The following is a 16,552-nucleotide window of genomic DNA, read 5'->3' as shown; positions in this document are numbered from 1 at the left end:
CATAAAATCCTCTCAGTTATGCAAAGGTTGTTTGATATGAGTTCTACATTGTATATAGTTGCACATTTTGCACTTCTTTTACACTTTCTTTTATACTGTTTATAAGATACAAATGAAACCCCCATGAAGTAGAACACGAAAATTACATTATCCCTATTTTCCATGTATTAGAATTTAGATTCAGAGAAGAGTCAAAGCTTTAGTCATGACCTAACCAGTGTCCAGTTTTAAATCATCTAATTACCTATATGGTACAGTTTTCCCTGCCATGTCATACCACTAGATCTAAGCCACCTTCAGGCCTCGACACCTCATTTTAAGCTGGACATAACCTTAAACAGAGTACAATCAGAGATTTTGGTCAAACAAGACAAATATAGGGCAAAAAAATGTTGGCCGCTAAGACCTTTTTGAAGACTATAAATCCAGAAGAAGAAGAGAAAGAGGAGGAGAGTTATGTTTTATTGCTAGATATTTTGTAATCTCTCTTAATTACAATGACTCCAGGAAGAAAATATTGCTATCTCTGCTATACATAGAACATGTAGGCCCCAAATGTCAAACAACTCATCTGAGGCCTCAGAGTTAGATAGATAAATAGACTAGATAATCTCATGATTTAAATAATCATGACACAATTGGTCTAATGGTGTCCATACACTTAGAAAGTATTCTGATTATAGAGTCTTAAGAGAAAACCCAGACTTTCCAATCAGTTTCTAAATAGCCAGCTGCCCATCTTTGTTCCTGAGGCTGTATACCATGGGGTTCAACAGTGGGGTGATGATGGTATAGGTTACTGTCACCAGCCTAGCTTTGCCCGATGTATATTTGGCTGAGGGCCACAAGTAGACAAAGGAAGCACAACCATAATGGACAATGACTACAATGAGATGGGAAGCACAGGTGGAGAAGGCTTTTTCTTGCCTTCAGCTGATGGGATCTTCAGGATGGTGTGGACAATGAAGCCATAAGAAATGCAGATAAATATCAAGGGCAAAACAAGCACCAAGACCCCAAAGATGAAGATGACCAGTCCATTGATGTCACTGTCAGCACAGGCTAGTCAGATAACTGGTGAAATATCACAAAACTAGTGATTGACCTTGTTGGAGCCACGGAAAGGGAGGCTAAAGACCAAAGTTGGAGCCACAGAAAGGAAGACTAAAGACCTAATACACCTGATGTATTAGGAAGCCACTAATAATGCAAGTTGCTACCAGTTGTCCACATACTCTCCAGCTCATGAGAACAGTGTAGTGCAAAGGCTGGCAGATGGCAGCATAATGATCATAACCCTTCACTCCCAGAAGCAGACAGTTAGTGACAGCAAAACCAATGAAGAAGAACATCTGGGTGGCACACTCACAAAGGAGAGTGTCCTTAGTACAGAGAATAAGTTGATAAGCATCTTGGGCAGGATAACGATTGTGTAGAAGATTTCCGAGATAGAAAGAATACCTAGAAAGAAGTACATGGGTGTGTGGAGGCTGTGATCCAAGTGAATGACTGAGATGATGATGATGTTTCCACTCCATATAATCAAATAGAGGCAGAGAAAGACCACAAAGAGGACAAGCTGCAATTTCCCAAGGCTAGAGAAGCCCAGCAGTAGGAACTCAGTGACAGAGGAGGAATTAGCCATGAAGAGTTGATCCCATGGAATAAAGCCAATACGATCAGACCCAGAGATCTTTGGAACTTAAAATTCAGGGAGACTTACCTTCATAAAGTAGCCATGCCAGCCTTGTTTGAATGAGAAACAACAAGCATGGGAGAGAAAAAAGAGTTGTAAATGTAACGAGAAGATCTTCTAAATTGATATGCATTCAAACTGCTATTTTTCTGCTGCTGATTTTAGCAGTGAATCTGGGGACAAAAGTTCATAGGAAGTGTACAGTCATTTGCTCAAATAAAGCCTATCCATCAGGTCCCCTACTTGGAGACTTATATAGATCCCATCTAATTTTTTAATAGAGTGGTTCCTCCTTATCCAAAGTATTGCTTTCACTGGTTTCTAGTACCCAGGTTAGTTTCAAGTACCCAAGTCAACTGTAATCCAAAAACATCAAATGGAAAATTCCAGAAATAAACAACTCACAAGTTTTAAGTTGTGTGCCCTTCTGTGTATCACGTTGAAATTTCACACTGTCTTGCTCCTTCCTGCCCAGGACAAGAATCATCCCTTTGTGCAGTGTATCCGGACTATATATGCTATTACCCATTAGTCACTCAGAAGCCGTCCAGTTATCAGATCAACTGTCATGGTATCACCAAGCTTGTGCTCAAGTAACCTTTATTTTCCTTAATAATGACTCCAAAGTGCAAGAGTAGTGATGCTGATATAATGTTATTATTGATCTACTTTATTATTAGTTATTGTTGTTAATATCTTGCTATTCCTAATTTATAAATTAAGCCTTATCATGGCCATGTATTATAGAAAAAAAATCACAGTATATTTAGAGTTCAGTACTATTCACAGTTCCAGGCATACAATGGAATCTTGGAACATATTCCCTGCAGACTAGAGAGGATTCTTGTAACCTAATGTTATAAAATCCTTTATATTAATTATTATTTTCAATGGTCACACTTCTATCCTGATTACTGATACATATATCAATAAGCGATAGCATGAATAAGCTGTAACACCATTGTCTGATGATTCACCTTTCTACGCCTGTTTTTAATACCTTCTCCATCTAGAAAAGCATCCATTTGTCTTTGTGTTACTTAAAGAGCACAGTTCCCTTTTACAACTAATTATATAACCAATTTTCATGCATTCATTTGTTAAACATAAATTGGTTTTGAACTATTGCTATTGTTTTAGGACTAGCTTTATGATTACTCTACAAACTCTTACAGGATTATAGGCCTGATTTCTCCTTACAGAAAAGACATGGCTAGAATCATTTAGTTTTGCTTCAGCATTCACTTGTTGCCCATTGTTTTATGTCCTATCCTTGATGTACCTGGCTTGGAGGCCCAAAACGCTGTCATTCCAAAGAACTGTCTCTAAATTTCTGAATAGGTGGGCTCAGATACCTTCCCTAAGGCCTCCAACATATTTATCATTGCTGGTACTGAATTACATACATTTTAATCAAAGCACTCTTATTCTGTGCTACCTCTTGCCTAAATGTGTTCTTTTATCTAGATTCTGTATCTCAATAAGTAGTTTCAAAATACTCTTAAGCCATCTAAGCTATAAATTTCTACTACATGTTTAAACTCACCATTTTTCTAATCTTCCACATTCAATCCTTTTAGGATTCATTATTCTTTTTTTGCAAGTAATTGTCATTTGCTTGGACTATAGTATTATAAGTGAACTGCCAAGATTCTCTCTTCCACTCTGAGTAATCCTCCATAATAGCAGCAGAATTGTCTTTCTATAGAACAAATCCTATCATATTACCAAACCAACTGACTCTCAGTTATCTATAAAATATTCTAGGTCTTTCACACTTTTCCCAGTTTCACCTTTTCACTCATAACTGCCATTATAGATTCCTTCATATGTACTTCAGCAGTGAGAATTTTTACACAATCAAGTCATTTTTCATACTGCTTTCTATATCTGGAAATAGTCTCTGCTTTATACTTACTGTTTTTCTGCTTTTAATTTTGTGGTCTCCTTTTACTTTTCATTTAAAATGACTTTACTCAAAGAATTCTTCCTACAGCTTCCTAATCATGCTGCACCATTTTTTTTTTCCTGAGTAGTCACTAGAATCTTACTTGTCTTGCCACAAACTACTATTATAAGGTTATCTTTGACTCTACAAACTATAACTTACCAGATAACAGAAACTGCATCTCGAACACAAAGAATGATGCCCAACATATACTAAGTGTTTCAAAACCTGTTGAAAAAAATCAACGACCAATGATATCACTTTATTCTCTAAATCATTTCAAAACTCTCGAGTAGATGATATTTGATTCCAGGGATTTTCAAAACTTGTTACCTTAATATTTACCTACCCTGTAACATTAACACTCTGCTTCAACATTTTGGGATGAAAAATCTCTCTGACATTATTCTCTGAATGTAGAGCAAAAAATCCCGTAAAAAATGTTGCTATATTATTTATCATTTCTGATTATCAAATAGTCTCCTCCATTATCTCACTAGCTAAACTTTTGATTTTAATTTTAGAAACACTTGATTTAGGGGCTTGAAGTCCTTTACAAATAACTAAATTGCTATCAATATTTGCTGTTTTGTTTAGGCAAATGTTTAATAAAATTTTGAAACGGGAAGAGAACCAAGAGTTTTATTTTCTATCTCAGTATATTTTTGAATGGCCTTATCTCTAAACCTTATAAATAAAGAATATACACCATGCATTTGACCAAAACAGATTCCTCACTAACATTCTTCCTGAGACATCATCTATGCCTTTCCACTTTCCATATATCCTTTCTTGGAGTGTTTTCTCACTTATAGGTTCATCCCCAATATTAACAGTGACAAAGTATGCAAAGAAAGTTGGTGTGCGGGAAAGAAAATTGGTGTACCTGAAAGAGAAGTAAGGTCACATTACTCAGTATCTACTCTATAACTCCTACCCCATCTGTTCTTCCAAACTCATCCTTGGAACCTATGTGGAAACTAATAGTCAAAAATAAAATTTACTATGGAAATATTTGACTTAACTCAGTCTAGGGTACTGCTTACAGTTACTGGTAAATAAGAGGTAATGACATGAGTTTGGAAGGGAAGGCATTACAGATTGAAAGAAACGCTTAGAAAAATGAGAAAGGGGAAGAAAAGAAAAGAAGAAAAATAGAGTAACTAGATCATCTTCTTAACAAGTAGAAATAGTGAATTCATATTTTCACATTATGCTGCATAGTAACTCTTCATCACCTGTAAGGTAAAGTCAAAATTCCTTAAGCTGAATCATAGGACAGATGATTCTCTGTCCCATATACATTTACAATCTCATCCTCTAAGTTTTCATCACACAGGAATTGTACTGAAATACTTAGTTTCCTTTATATGCCTTTGTGTCTCAAGATTCCACTGAGAAAGAGAGGAGAGAGAAATCTCAGCCTCCAATATCATTTCCCCTTCATGTATGGCCCACTCATTCCTCCCATTTTTAGAGTTATCAATTATCTAACTTTCTCCAATATGTCTAAAGAGGGTCTGCTGTTCCCTTCTTAGTAATCTAAAGCTTGTCTAAAACATGTTATATCTAATTTTTTCTTTCCCATTGGTCTCTCCAATAGATTTAATAGCCTCAAGGATAAACGCCTCATCTTATTCCCTTTTTATCCTCAACTTTATCCAATATTTAAATAAATGAGATATAGATACTTCAGGAATAAATAAATGTCTATTAATGAATTAATAATAATTCTAATTAGTTTATTTTGTAGTAACTTGGTTTCCTTAGGAGGCACTATTATGTGCCTCTTAAGTGAGAAACATTTCTGTATTCCTCATGCAGTGTATGTTTACTGTAATTTTTTTATTCTTCCTTTCTAAGACTAATACTACCCCCACCCCTGAAATAATCAAGACTTATCCTGGGTCTCTGTCTTTGCTTTGGCCTTGGTTTCAATCTTTATCTTTATTTTTTCCACTATTCAGCTTTTCTTTCTGTCATTTGATTACAAATTCTGTTTTTTCATTAGTAATAACTAGGGGTAAACAGATCACTAGCTCATGGGAAAAACTCAACAATTTTAAAATTTGACACAAAAATAAATGACTGTCACTGGTCTTCTTAATAAAAAAAATCAAGGTCTCTAAATAAAAATTAAAATTTTACATTTCTTCAAATCAGAGTTCTAGAGCCTTGTAACCTGCCAGTTTATTCAGTCTCAGGCACCTCCTAGAAACTTCTGTGAAGGTTTCTGGGTGAAATTTACCAAAATTGTCTTCCTTGTCATGATGCCTCAGGGTTCTTCTTCATCTTTCAGGAACTCCCAAGACCAAAATAAGAAAACAGCATTACTCCACAGAAAAATGTTACCTGTGCCCTTTCTCCATGGCTACTTTAGGTAATGCCTCAATGAGTGTCATCAGTGGCCTTTCCTTTTTACATTAGCCATGGACTCAATGCCTTGGTTGGTAAGTGAGCTCTCTACCTCCACAGGGAGATAATTACCACATGTGCCCAATACTTGTCCATAATTTTTCTAATTAGCATGTGGAACCATGATAATATACTATAAGAATTCGTTGGCCAAAGAAAAAGTCCTATTATTCATGGGGATTAGTTGACTCCCTCTTAGAAATTCTCTAGTCAGAAATGTGGAGGTTCTCCAGGCATCATTTGTTAAAATATACAACAATGAAACCATCTCCTTTGAATTTCCCTACATGGTGCCTCTAGAGTTTCGTTCCAAAATTGAAGAAAAGTATTCTTTTTTAAGCAGCTACACATTCCTATTTCTGAAAGCTAGAAGAGAGGAAGATATAAAGAATAGAGGATAGAATACTAGAATGGCAGAATCTTTCAGATACATTAGAAACAGGTTTGCTTCTGGAATATAATGTGAATTTGGTAAAAATTTCCTCAGTATATGAAGACAGTTTGGATTATGGAGAAAAGTGTGACAGTGCCTTCATATAGGTTTCCACAAAGCCCATCAGCTTTCTCCCCATTTCAATTCACATACTGGTTCTTTCTGACAGTGAGTCCATCCACCTGGGCTGGAAGTGGGTGAAATGCTAGATACGCATGGACGTCTCTCTGAGGTGCTCACATGAACTGCTCTTGTATAAGTCATGTACCACATGTTCTCACTTACAAGTCAGACCTGAACAATGAGAATACATGGACACAGGGAGGGGAATAACACATACTGGGGCCTATGGTGGAGGGTGGGGAGGGGAGAGCATCAGAATAAATAGGGAATGCAAGTGGGCTTAATACCTAGGTGATGAGTTGATGGATGCAGCAAACCACCATGGCACATGTTTACCTATGTAACAAAACCGCACATCCTGCACACGAATCCCATAACTTCAAATTAAATTAAAATTTTTTTAAAAGGATGCTGCAGGGATGAGAAAGTAAGAGAAAAGCCCAAGTGATTAAGCCAGACAGGAACTTTTAGTGGCTGCTTCCTTCCCCTGAATCCAGATAGGATGAGTGACCACTTTGACCAAAAAATTACAATCAATGTAAGACTGTATCCATTTAGTAACCCTGGTCTCTAAAGTCTAGTAGCTGCTACTTGTGGTGTGTTGAATCATCCACTTTTGTACCCTAGCAACCGTGTTTTGAGAAAGCCCAGGCAGCCCTTGGAGAATCTATATGGAAAGAAACCAAGGCTCCTGGCCAATAGCCCCAGCTGAGCAAACTGTGTGTGGAGGCTTTTATCCTGGTGGATGACACTGATAATGGTGACATTGCCACTAAGGATGACTAGATACAAAAAAAAGAAAAAGTACAAAGAGAGCCAGTTGAATTTCACCGAGGCTGGAAAAACCCAGCAACAGGAATTCAGTGACCATGGTGAGGTTTTCTGCCAAGAACTACAAAGACAGAAAGAAGTAAAACATATTCAGGTATGTGAATATCAGAATTTGGGGCGTGCAGTCCTTTGTTCCTTTCTGGAGGTGACAAAGAAGAATATTGCCTTTTACTTGCCTTTTCCGGTTCCTAGCTACCTCTCATGTTCATTGGTTCATGGTCCCCTTCTTCTGTCTTCAAAGTCAACAAAGTTACACCTCTTTCTCTGACTTTCTGATTCTCTCTCCCAATTTTAAGAACCTTATGATTACTTTGAGCCTACCAGAATAATACAGGATAATATCTCCATTTTATTGTCAGTTGACTTTCCTTCTGCAACCTTAATTCCTCTTGTTATAATCCAACATATTCTCAGGTTCCAGTGATTAAAACATAGAAATCTTTGGGAGCTCGTTATTTGGCCTACTAGAACAAGCAATAAACCATCTAAAAATGATATTAAGAAAACAATTCAATTCACAATATCATTTTTAAAAACTTAGTGTCAGATTTAACAAAAAAGTGCAAGACATATGCACAGATATCTCTCAAACATTTTTGGGATAAATTATAAAATATGACTAAGTGAAGAACACCCATGTTCATGAATTTAAAGATATAATAAAATAAAGAGCAATTCTGACCAAATTGGTCTATGTAGTCAACGTAATTCTTAACAAATCCCAGCAGGCTTTTTTATTCTAAAGACTGATAAGATGATTATAAAATTTATATGAAAAGAAATCAGAATTGCCCAAATGTGTTCAGTTTAATCACTAAATAGAGGCCTTTGGAGCATTGTGATCCATTTAATAGTCACCATTTTAGTCCTACTCGAGGATCCTCAAGTGTTTCCGGAACACATCACAGCTCTTTGAAGACTGTTGATAGAAATAATTGTAAGTGTTGATAGAAATAATTGTAAGTTGATTATTTGCATTCTCAGGCTGATAACTTAAAGTTTACCACTAATAATGCCCAGTTATATTTGTAATCATAATTAAAATAACCATAAACACATTTTACAAAAGAAGATATTATATACCTGAACAGAGGGTTGGGAGACAGGTCCTGTTGAGCTCAATATAGATGGATTGAGTTAGGTTAATATCACTTATTCCCCACTTTGAACAACGATAATGTAGACATTCAAGAAAAATAAGCAAACAGATTGTGAATAATTATCTGTATTTATATGCAGAATAAGTATTTTCTGAATTGACTAGAATTATCCTTATCACCTTTCTTCTTTCCTTATCCATCATCTTTATCTATAGACACACATGGAGCCCAGCATGCCTTAAATAAAACATGGTCTGTTATAGAGTCATTGAATTCTGATACATAAACTGCTTTTAGGAAAAACTTTGTATATGGTTTATGAAAAAATGAAAATTGAGGTTTGAAACTTATAATCGCTTTTTCTGCAGTAAAAAGTCAAAGCAATGTAGTATACTTTTGATTTTCTAGTAACCGTTAATTAAATGTTAGTATAAGAGAAGACAAGAATACTTTTTATTCAGGTAGAATCCCATTAAATAAAATTAGCTTATATGAAATTTATTCTAATTACTGCACCTAAACCTCCTCTCAGGTTCTAACAAGTAGAAATAAGAATCTCTTCACTCTGTCAATAGTTTCTTTTGCTGTGCAGAAGCTCTAGTTTAATTAGCTCCCACTTACAAATTTTTGTTTTTGCTGCAATTGCTTTTGGGAACTTAACCAAAAATTCTTTGCCAAGGCTTATATTGAGAATAGTATTCCCCAGGTTTTCATCCAGGATTTTTAGAGTTTGAGGTTTTACATTTAAATTTTTAATCCACTTTGAGTTAATTTTTGTATATGGTGAAAAGTGATGGTCCAGTTTCCCTCTTCTGCAGATGGCTAGCCAGTTATCCCCGCACCATTTATTGGACAGGGAGTCCTTTTTCCATTGTTTTCTTTTGTCAGCCTTGTTGAAGATTAGATGGTTGTAGATGCGCAGCTTGCTTTCTAAGTTTTTTTATTATGTTCCCTAGGTCTATGTATCTGTTTTTGCACCAGAACCATGCTGCTTGGGCTACTGTAACATTACAGTACAGTTTGAGGTTGGCTAGTATGATACTTCTCTCTGACTTTGTTCTTTTTGTTTAGGGTTACTTGGGCTATTTGAGCCCTTTTATGGTTTCATATGAATTTTATAATAGTTTTGCTAATTCTGATAAAATTACATTCGTAGTTTGATAGGAATAGCATTGAATCTGTAAATTGCTTTGGACAGTATGGCCATTTTAACAATATTGATTATTCCAGTTCATGAGCATGGAATGTTTTTCCATTTATTTGCATCATCTCTGATTTCTTTGAGCAGTGTTTTGTAGTTCTCCTTGTAGAGACCTTTCTCCTCTTTCATTAGGTGCTTTTCTAGATATTTTATTTTCTTTGTGGTTATTGAAATATAATTATGCCCTTGATTTGACCCTCAGCCTGGACATTATTGACGTATAGAAATACTACTGATTTTTTTAGATTGATTTTGTATCCTAAAATTTTACTAAAGCCATTTATTATGTCTAGGAGCCTTTTGGCAGAGCCTTTAAATTAGTTTTCCAGATATGGAATAATATCAACAACGAAGACCAGTAGTTTGACATTTTCTTCCTATTTGGATGCCTTTTATTTCTTTCTCTTGCCTTGAATAGGAGTGGTAAGAATGGGTATCCTTGTGTTGTTTCAGTTCTCAAGAACAATAGTTCTAGCTTTTGCTTGTTGAATATGATGTTGGCTGTGGATTTGTCATAGATGTCTCTTATTATTTTGAGATATGTTCCCCAAAGACTAGTCTGTTGAGGGCTTTTATCATGAAGGGATGTTAGATTTTATTGAAAGATTTTCTGCATCTATCGAAATGATCATATGAATTTCATTTCTAATTGTTTATGTCATGAATTACATTAATTGATTTTCATATATTGAACCAGACAACCTACAGAATGGGAGAAAATATTCACAAACTATGTGTCAGACAAAGGCCTAATATTCAGAATCCTATAAGAAACTTAAATCAAGCAACAAACAATAAATGCCATTTTAAAATGTGCAAAGGATATAAACAGACACATCTCAAAATAAGACATACAATCAGCCATGAAACTTATAAAAAATGCTCATCATCAATAATCATCAGAGAAATGCAAATCAAAACCACAATGAGATACCATTTCACACCAGTCAGAATGCGATGAAATAAAATACTTGTTTCTATACATTTAAATGATCCATCACCCTTTCATCTTATTCATATTCATGACTATCCAAGTGCTCATAAACATTGATCAAAAACAGCAAAGACTAAAATGTATCTTACACATTTATCCTATACATTTAAAGAAGCATTAATTAAAACATTAATTTTTAAGTTTAATTATTTTAAGTTTTTAATTTAAAATTTTTAAAAGAATACGGAAAATCTATCTGTACATTTGAGCAAAACCATTGATCAGTAACAATAAAAATAAAATCTATGAAAATCATATTTTTGAAAGCTCTTCCATATGATAATTTTTTTTTTTTTTTTTTTTTTTTTTGAGACGGAGTCTCGCTCTGTCGCCCGGGCTGGAGTGCAGTGCCCGGATCTCAGCTCACTGCAAGCTCCGCCTCCCGGGTTTACACCATTCTCCTGCCTCAGCCTCCTAAGTGACTGGGACTACGGGCGCCTGCCACCACGCCCGGCTGATTTTTTGTATTTTTTAGTAGAGACGGGGTTTCACCGTGTTAGCCAGGATGGTCTCGATCCCGTCTCGGCCTCCCAAAGTGCTGGGATTACAGGCTTGACCATACGATAATCTGAAAATACTATTAAACAAGTGTTGGGGCAAAGGGAAAATTCAATGTAAAATAAAATAAATTCTAGAAAATAATGTCAGCTATATATATTAGACTATATGGGCTAAATTTAAAGCAGTTATCAGAAGAAAGTTTATACCTTATTTACCTAAACAAAAATTTAATTATTTTTAAAGTATAAAACATCTCAATGCCGTCTAAATTCTTTCTGACATATAGTAGTAACTTAATAAATACATCTTCAATACATTTTAAATATCAGTTTAAATTTTCAACACATACGTTCAAAATTTATTTTATATGTTAATAAAATACAAAAAAAAATTGAAGAATAGAAAACATTGTATTACTGGACAGAAAATTTGAAAAGCTAAACTTACACAATAATGGAATATTATCAAGCAGTATTAAGCAACAATTTGTATAAAATAAAATATTTACAAAAATGGCACCATTAGAAATATTAGAAAGCAAACAACAAATGGGAAACTACCAAAAATATTCTTCAAATAAATTCATTAATAAAAAGTTTATTACAAAGTGATGGAGAAAATAACAAACTTTGAAGAAGCAGATAGATATAAGCATACAGTTTATAAAATAGAAATAGAATGCGTCAAACATGTAAAAATTTATGTTAAAAATATAATTTAACTTGAAGTATATTTCAAGTAAAGTAGAGACATTATTTACACCTATCAAATTAACTGGTGGTGTTATATGACAAGTAACAAAAAGTTTACTAATAAGATTATAGGCCGGGCGCGGTGGCTCAAGCCTGTAATCCCAGCACTTTGGGAGGCCGAGACGGGCGGATCACGAGGTCAGGAGATCCAGACCATCCTGGCTAATACGGTGAAATCCCGTCTCTACTGAAAAATACAAAAAACTAGCCGGGTAAGGTGGCGGGCCCCTGTAGTCCCAGCTACTCGGGAGGCTGAGGCAGAAGAATGGCGTAAACCCGGGAGTCAGAGCTTGCAGTGAGCTGAGATCCGGCCACTGCACTCCAGCCCGGGCGACAGAGCGAGACTCCGTCTCAAAAACAAAAAAAAACAAAAAAACAAAACAAAAAAAAACCAAAAAAACAAAAAACTAGCCAGGCGACGTGACGGGCGCTTGTAGTCCCAGCTACTCGGGAGGCTGAGGCAGGAGAATGGCTCAAACCCAGGAGGTGGAGCTTACAGTGAGCTGAGATCCGGCCACTGCACTCCAGCCTGGGCGGCAGAGCGAGGCTCCGTCTCAAAAATATAATTTGCTCTTGTTTATGCCAAGAAATTTAGCAAAATATATCAACATCCTTGAATATATTTATCTAATTTATTGCAATATTCTATTTCTTAAAAGTTGCCCGTAGAGATTTATATGTAAAAATGTATTTATAATAACGAAAATTTGAAAATCGTAACACAAACTAATAGTACTTATTTTAAGAAAGGCAGTATTACTGTGTATTGAATGACAGTATGGAATCTAGAGGAAGGTAACTTGGCTTTGGGTCCCAGTTCTTCCATTGGGTGACTGTGTAACCTTAGACAACTTACTTAACCTCGCTATAATGTAGTTGTCTCATCTATGAAAGAGGCTGTGATTAATGTTAAGTGTATTAATTTATGTAAACTTCTGAGAACAGCACCTACTACATAAGAAGTGCTCTATCTAATGGCATTATTTTCTTTACTATTATTATTTTTTTTACTGGTCTCTTTTCTCTTATAGATAAATATGTTTTAAGACAGTAATTTTGAAACTTTATGTTTATCACATAACTGAGGCTATAGAATCAAATTAGTGGTCTACCTCAGCAGTTTTTAAATTTAAATGGAGAGCAGATATAGGAAGAGAAGATTAGAATAAAGCATACCCAGTCTGAGTAGTCCTTATTTAAAGTGAATATTTTATTTCAATTTGTATATGTGCACATGCATACTAGGTGTCAATTAAAATATATTTGTACTTTTTCTTGCAGACAGAACTATGAAAATAGAATACACACTCAATGAGCTGACCAACTGATTCATAATATCTTTATTGGAGAATGAATTTTCTTTTTCTCTCCAGGCCCCCTGATACCCATATCTGGTGTTTTTGACATGACTGATTCCTCTCTAGAGCCAGAACTATGGAATCTGAAAAGAATCTGTATTTCTTTTAAAAAATAAATATATTATGACACTCTTTATTTTTGTTTGCCTTTCCTTTCTTGTATCCAGCCTGAAGGGAGAAATTAGAAGAAACAAATTTATTCAAAGTAGGAAGCTATAGGGTTTTGTTTTGTTTCATTTTGTTTTTCATTTTTACCTCCACCCCTGTTGACTTGGGAAGGGCAATTGGAGGAGATTATTTTGCAGAGTGATTTGGGCAGCAGAGATAGAGGGGCCTGAGAATGGGAGGCATGGCATTGCAAACACAGAGAACAGCTGGGAGAAGATGGGAGAGGAGAGGAGAATAAATGGTAAGGTGGGTGTTGAAACAGTTCAACTAAGAAGTGGCAATCATAGGGACATTTAAATTTACATTTAACCAAGTACCTTCTAACTCAGAACCCTAAAAGATCCCTGCAAATGTTGCAAAATTCCAATTTTCTTAAAAGAAAGAAAGAAAAAGAAAAGAAGGAAGGAAGGAGGGAGGGAGGGAGGGGGGGGGAGAGAGAGAGAGAGAGAGAGAGAAAGAAAGAAAGAAAGAGAAAGAAAGAAAGAAAGAAAGAAAGAAAGAAAGAAAGAAAGAAAGAAGAAAAGGAAGGAAGGAAGGGAAAGAAAAGAAAGAAAGAAAGAAAGAAAGAAAGAAAGAAAGAAAGAAAGAAAGAAAGAAAGAAAGAAAGAAAGAAAGAAAGAAAGGAAGGAAGGAAGGGAAAGAAAGAAAGAAAGAAAGGAAGGAAGAGAGAGAAAGAAAGAGAGAGAAAAGAAAGAGAAAGAAAGAGAAAGGAAGGAAGGAAGAAAAAAAGGAAGGAAAGAAGGAAAGAGGGATAGAAAGAGAAAAAGAAGGAAAGAAAGAAAGAAAAGAAAGAAAAAAAGAAAGAAAGAATGAAAGAGAGAAAGAAAGGAGGGAGGGAGGGAAGGAAGGAAGGAAAAAGGGAGTTAAAGGGAAGGAAAGAAAGGGGGAGAAAGGGAAAGAAAGAAAGGGAAGAAAAAGGGAAGGAAAGACAAGGAAAAAGGCTGTTGATAATTTGATCTCTTACAACACCACAAATATTTATTCCAGCTCCAAGATTTTATCCCAATGTTTTAATCATATGGAACTTCATAGTTCATTGAACATGCAAAGAGCCTTGTCCTGTGTTAGGGCAGATCTTCTAATCGTTCAAATGACTTCCCTGTAAGTCAGGTTTCCAAGCACTATTTCAATTTAAAAACTATTTATTGTATACATTACTAAATCTGAGACATCATATTTGGTGTTTGAGATACAACAGTGAAAAAAGCAAAGATCTTTGCCCTTGTGAAACATGCATTCTAGGACTTCTTACGTTTTAGATCATTCTATAAAATGATCATTCTTACCTAGTACAATTCAAGCTCTTAGAAGTCAAAGACTATGTTGTTCATTTGACAAAAGTTTCTGTGCCATGCACCAAACACTTATATACATCTCTCTAACCACATCAGCATCAGAGTTTCTAGCAAGAACAAATATTCAAAATCTGACAAAATTATAATTGAACAAATTAATACATAAATAAATCATTGCAACTAATTTGTACGTATTTTTCATGTAGTTTGTAAAGATAATTCCAGTGAGTGATCAAGGAAGCTAGATAAAAATTTGTTATGAAGAAAGCACTAGAGACGGAATTCACATTCCTATTTCAGCATTTTCTTTGAGCAAATAAATTAATCCTCCTGAATCTTAGTTTTCTCTTCTGTAATATGGGTTATTATAAAGATGATTGGACAGCGTAAGTAAAAAACATAACCCAGAATTACAAGAAGCCCTAATTAAATATTTCCTTCCTTTCTTCCTTCATTTCTTAAGACTGATGCTAAGGGTAGCCTTTTTGACCATTCTGCAATATCTCTAATGTTCTTTTTTCCTGACCTTAAGACCTCAACCTGAGCGTTATTTTGTCTCCCCATCCAGCTACTTTTCCTATTACCACCTTCCAATCCTTCGCTGTCATGTATTTGTAAACTGCAATTCGAAGAAAATCTCAACAATTTCTGAATTAAACATAAGATAAAAGGCATAACTAGCTAAGATATTTGAAATGACATAATTATGTCCTAAGGTTTTAGATAATTTAATTTCTTCAAGCTGTCCACTGAATAAAGACCAAATCTCCAATATGAGAGAGTTTCACATTCTTTAAAATATGAATCCTGGGGTACAGAGGAATGCAGTTGCTCTGTATCTTAATCATGGCCCAGGCCCTTTAAGGAAAAGTCCAAATAATTCGCCAAAACTAGCATGCTCCCAATATATTATATATCTTCCTGCTAGTCTCTTAAAATTTTTCAAGACAGCAACAAATGACTTACTACTTCACTCCCCAGAAAAGTGGTCATTGTGCCTTTTCTATATGGGCTGGATCAGCTACAACCTTGAGTATAATTAATGGGTTTTTTTTTTCTGGTTCACATTAGCATCAATGCCTGCTTGGTAATTTTACTATCTAGCCCCCTAGGGAGCTATGACCACATTGCTTCTGACACATTCTGCCCTCCCTCAATTAGCAACTATGATCCAAGGGAAAAATGCTCCTCAAGGCTTTTTTGCCAAATAGATAAACTACGCAATAGACTCAGGAAATTAGTTGGTTTCCTATTTTAGATTCTTTGGTGAAGTGACTCATTAAAAATCTAGAAGCTACTGGAAACACAATCAGCAGAAAAATCTCCCATGGGCTTCCTCCTACAGTTCCTGATTTTTGACATTTGGCTGGAGACAAGAATGTTTACTCCTTAACTTAAGCCTCTATTTCAAGGGAAGGAATATATTTTGAGAAATGGCAGAGCAATGGACTAACAGGTGCTTGTAGATCCAGCAGTGACAGCAGCAAGGAGCAAATCTGGGAGATGCGGCACAGTGTGGGAGAACTCACTTATAGTGTCCAGAGACAGCATTGATGTATTTATGTATTACGAAGTTTAGTTTCAGTCATGAACTGTGTTACATTTAGGCGATCTGAGCTCAAATAATTGGTAATTTTTACCTTAAGAAATTGGCCGGGCGCGGTGGCTCAAGCCTGTAATCCCAGCACTTTGGGAGGCCGAGACGGGTGGATCACGAGGTCAGGAGATCGAGACCAT

The 16,552-nt window shown here is 35.5% G+C and overlaps 1 pseudogene; it reads right to left on the bottom strand.

Annotated features, from left to right (window-relative positions):
- Window positions 1-677: 677 nt before the first annotated feature.
- On the bottom strand, window positions 678-15,808 carry LOC112426160 (olfactory receptor 10R2-like; annotated as a pseudogene).
- Between the last annotated feature and the right edge of the window lie 744 nt (window positions 15,809-16,552).

The sequence above is a fragment of the Macaca nemestrina genome, chromosome 1 (genome assembly GCF_043159975.1).
Source record: "Macaca nemestrina isolate mMacNem1 chromosome 1, mMacNem.hap1, whole genome shotgun sequence".
In the NCBI taxonomy this organism is placed as follows: Eukaryota; Metazoa; Chordata; class Mammalia; order Primates; family Cercopithecidae; genus Macaca; species Macaca nemestrina.
The sequence above is the reverse complement of the archived record's forward strand: the minus strand, read 5'-3'. Positions and strand labels throughout refer to the sequence as shown.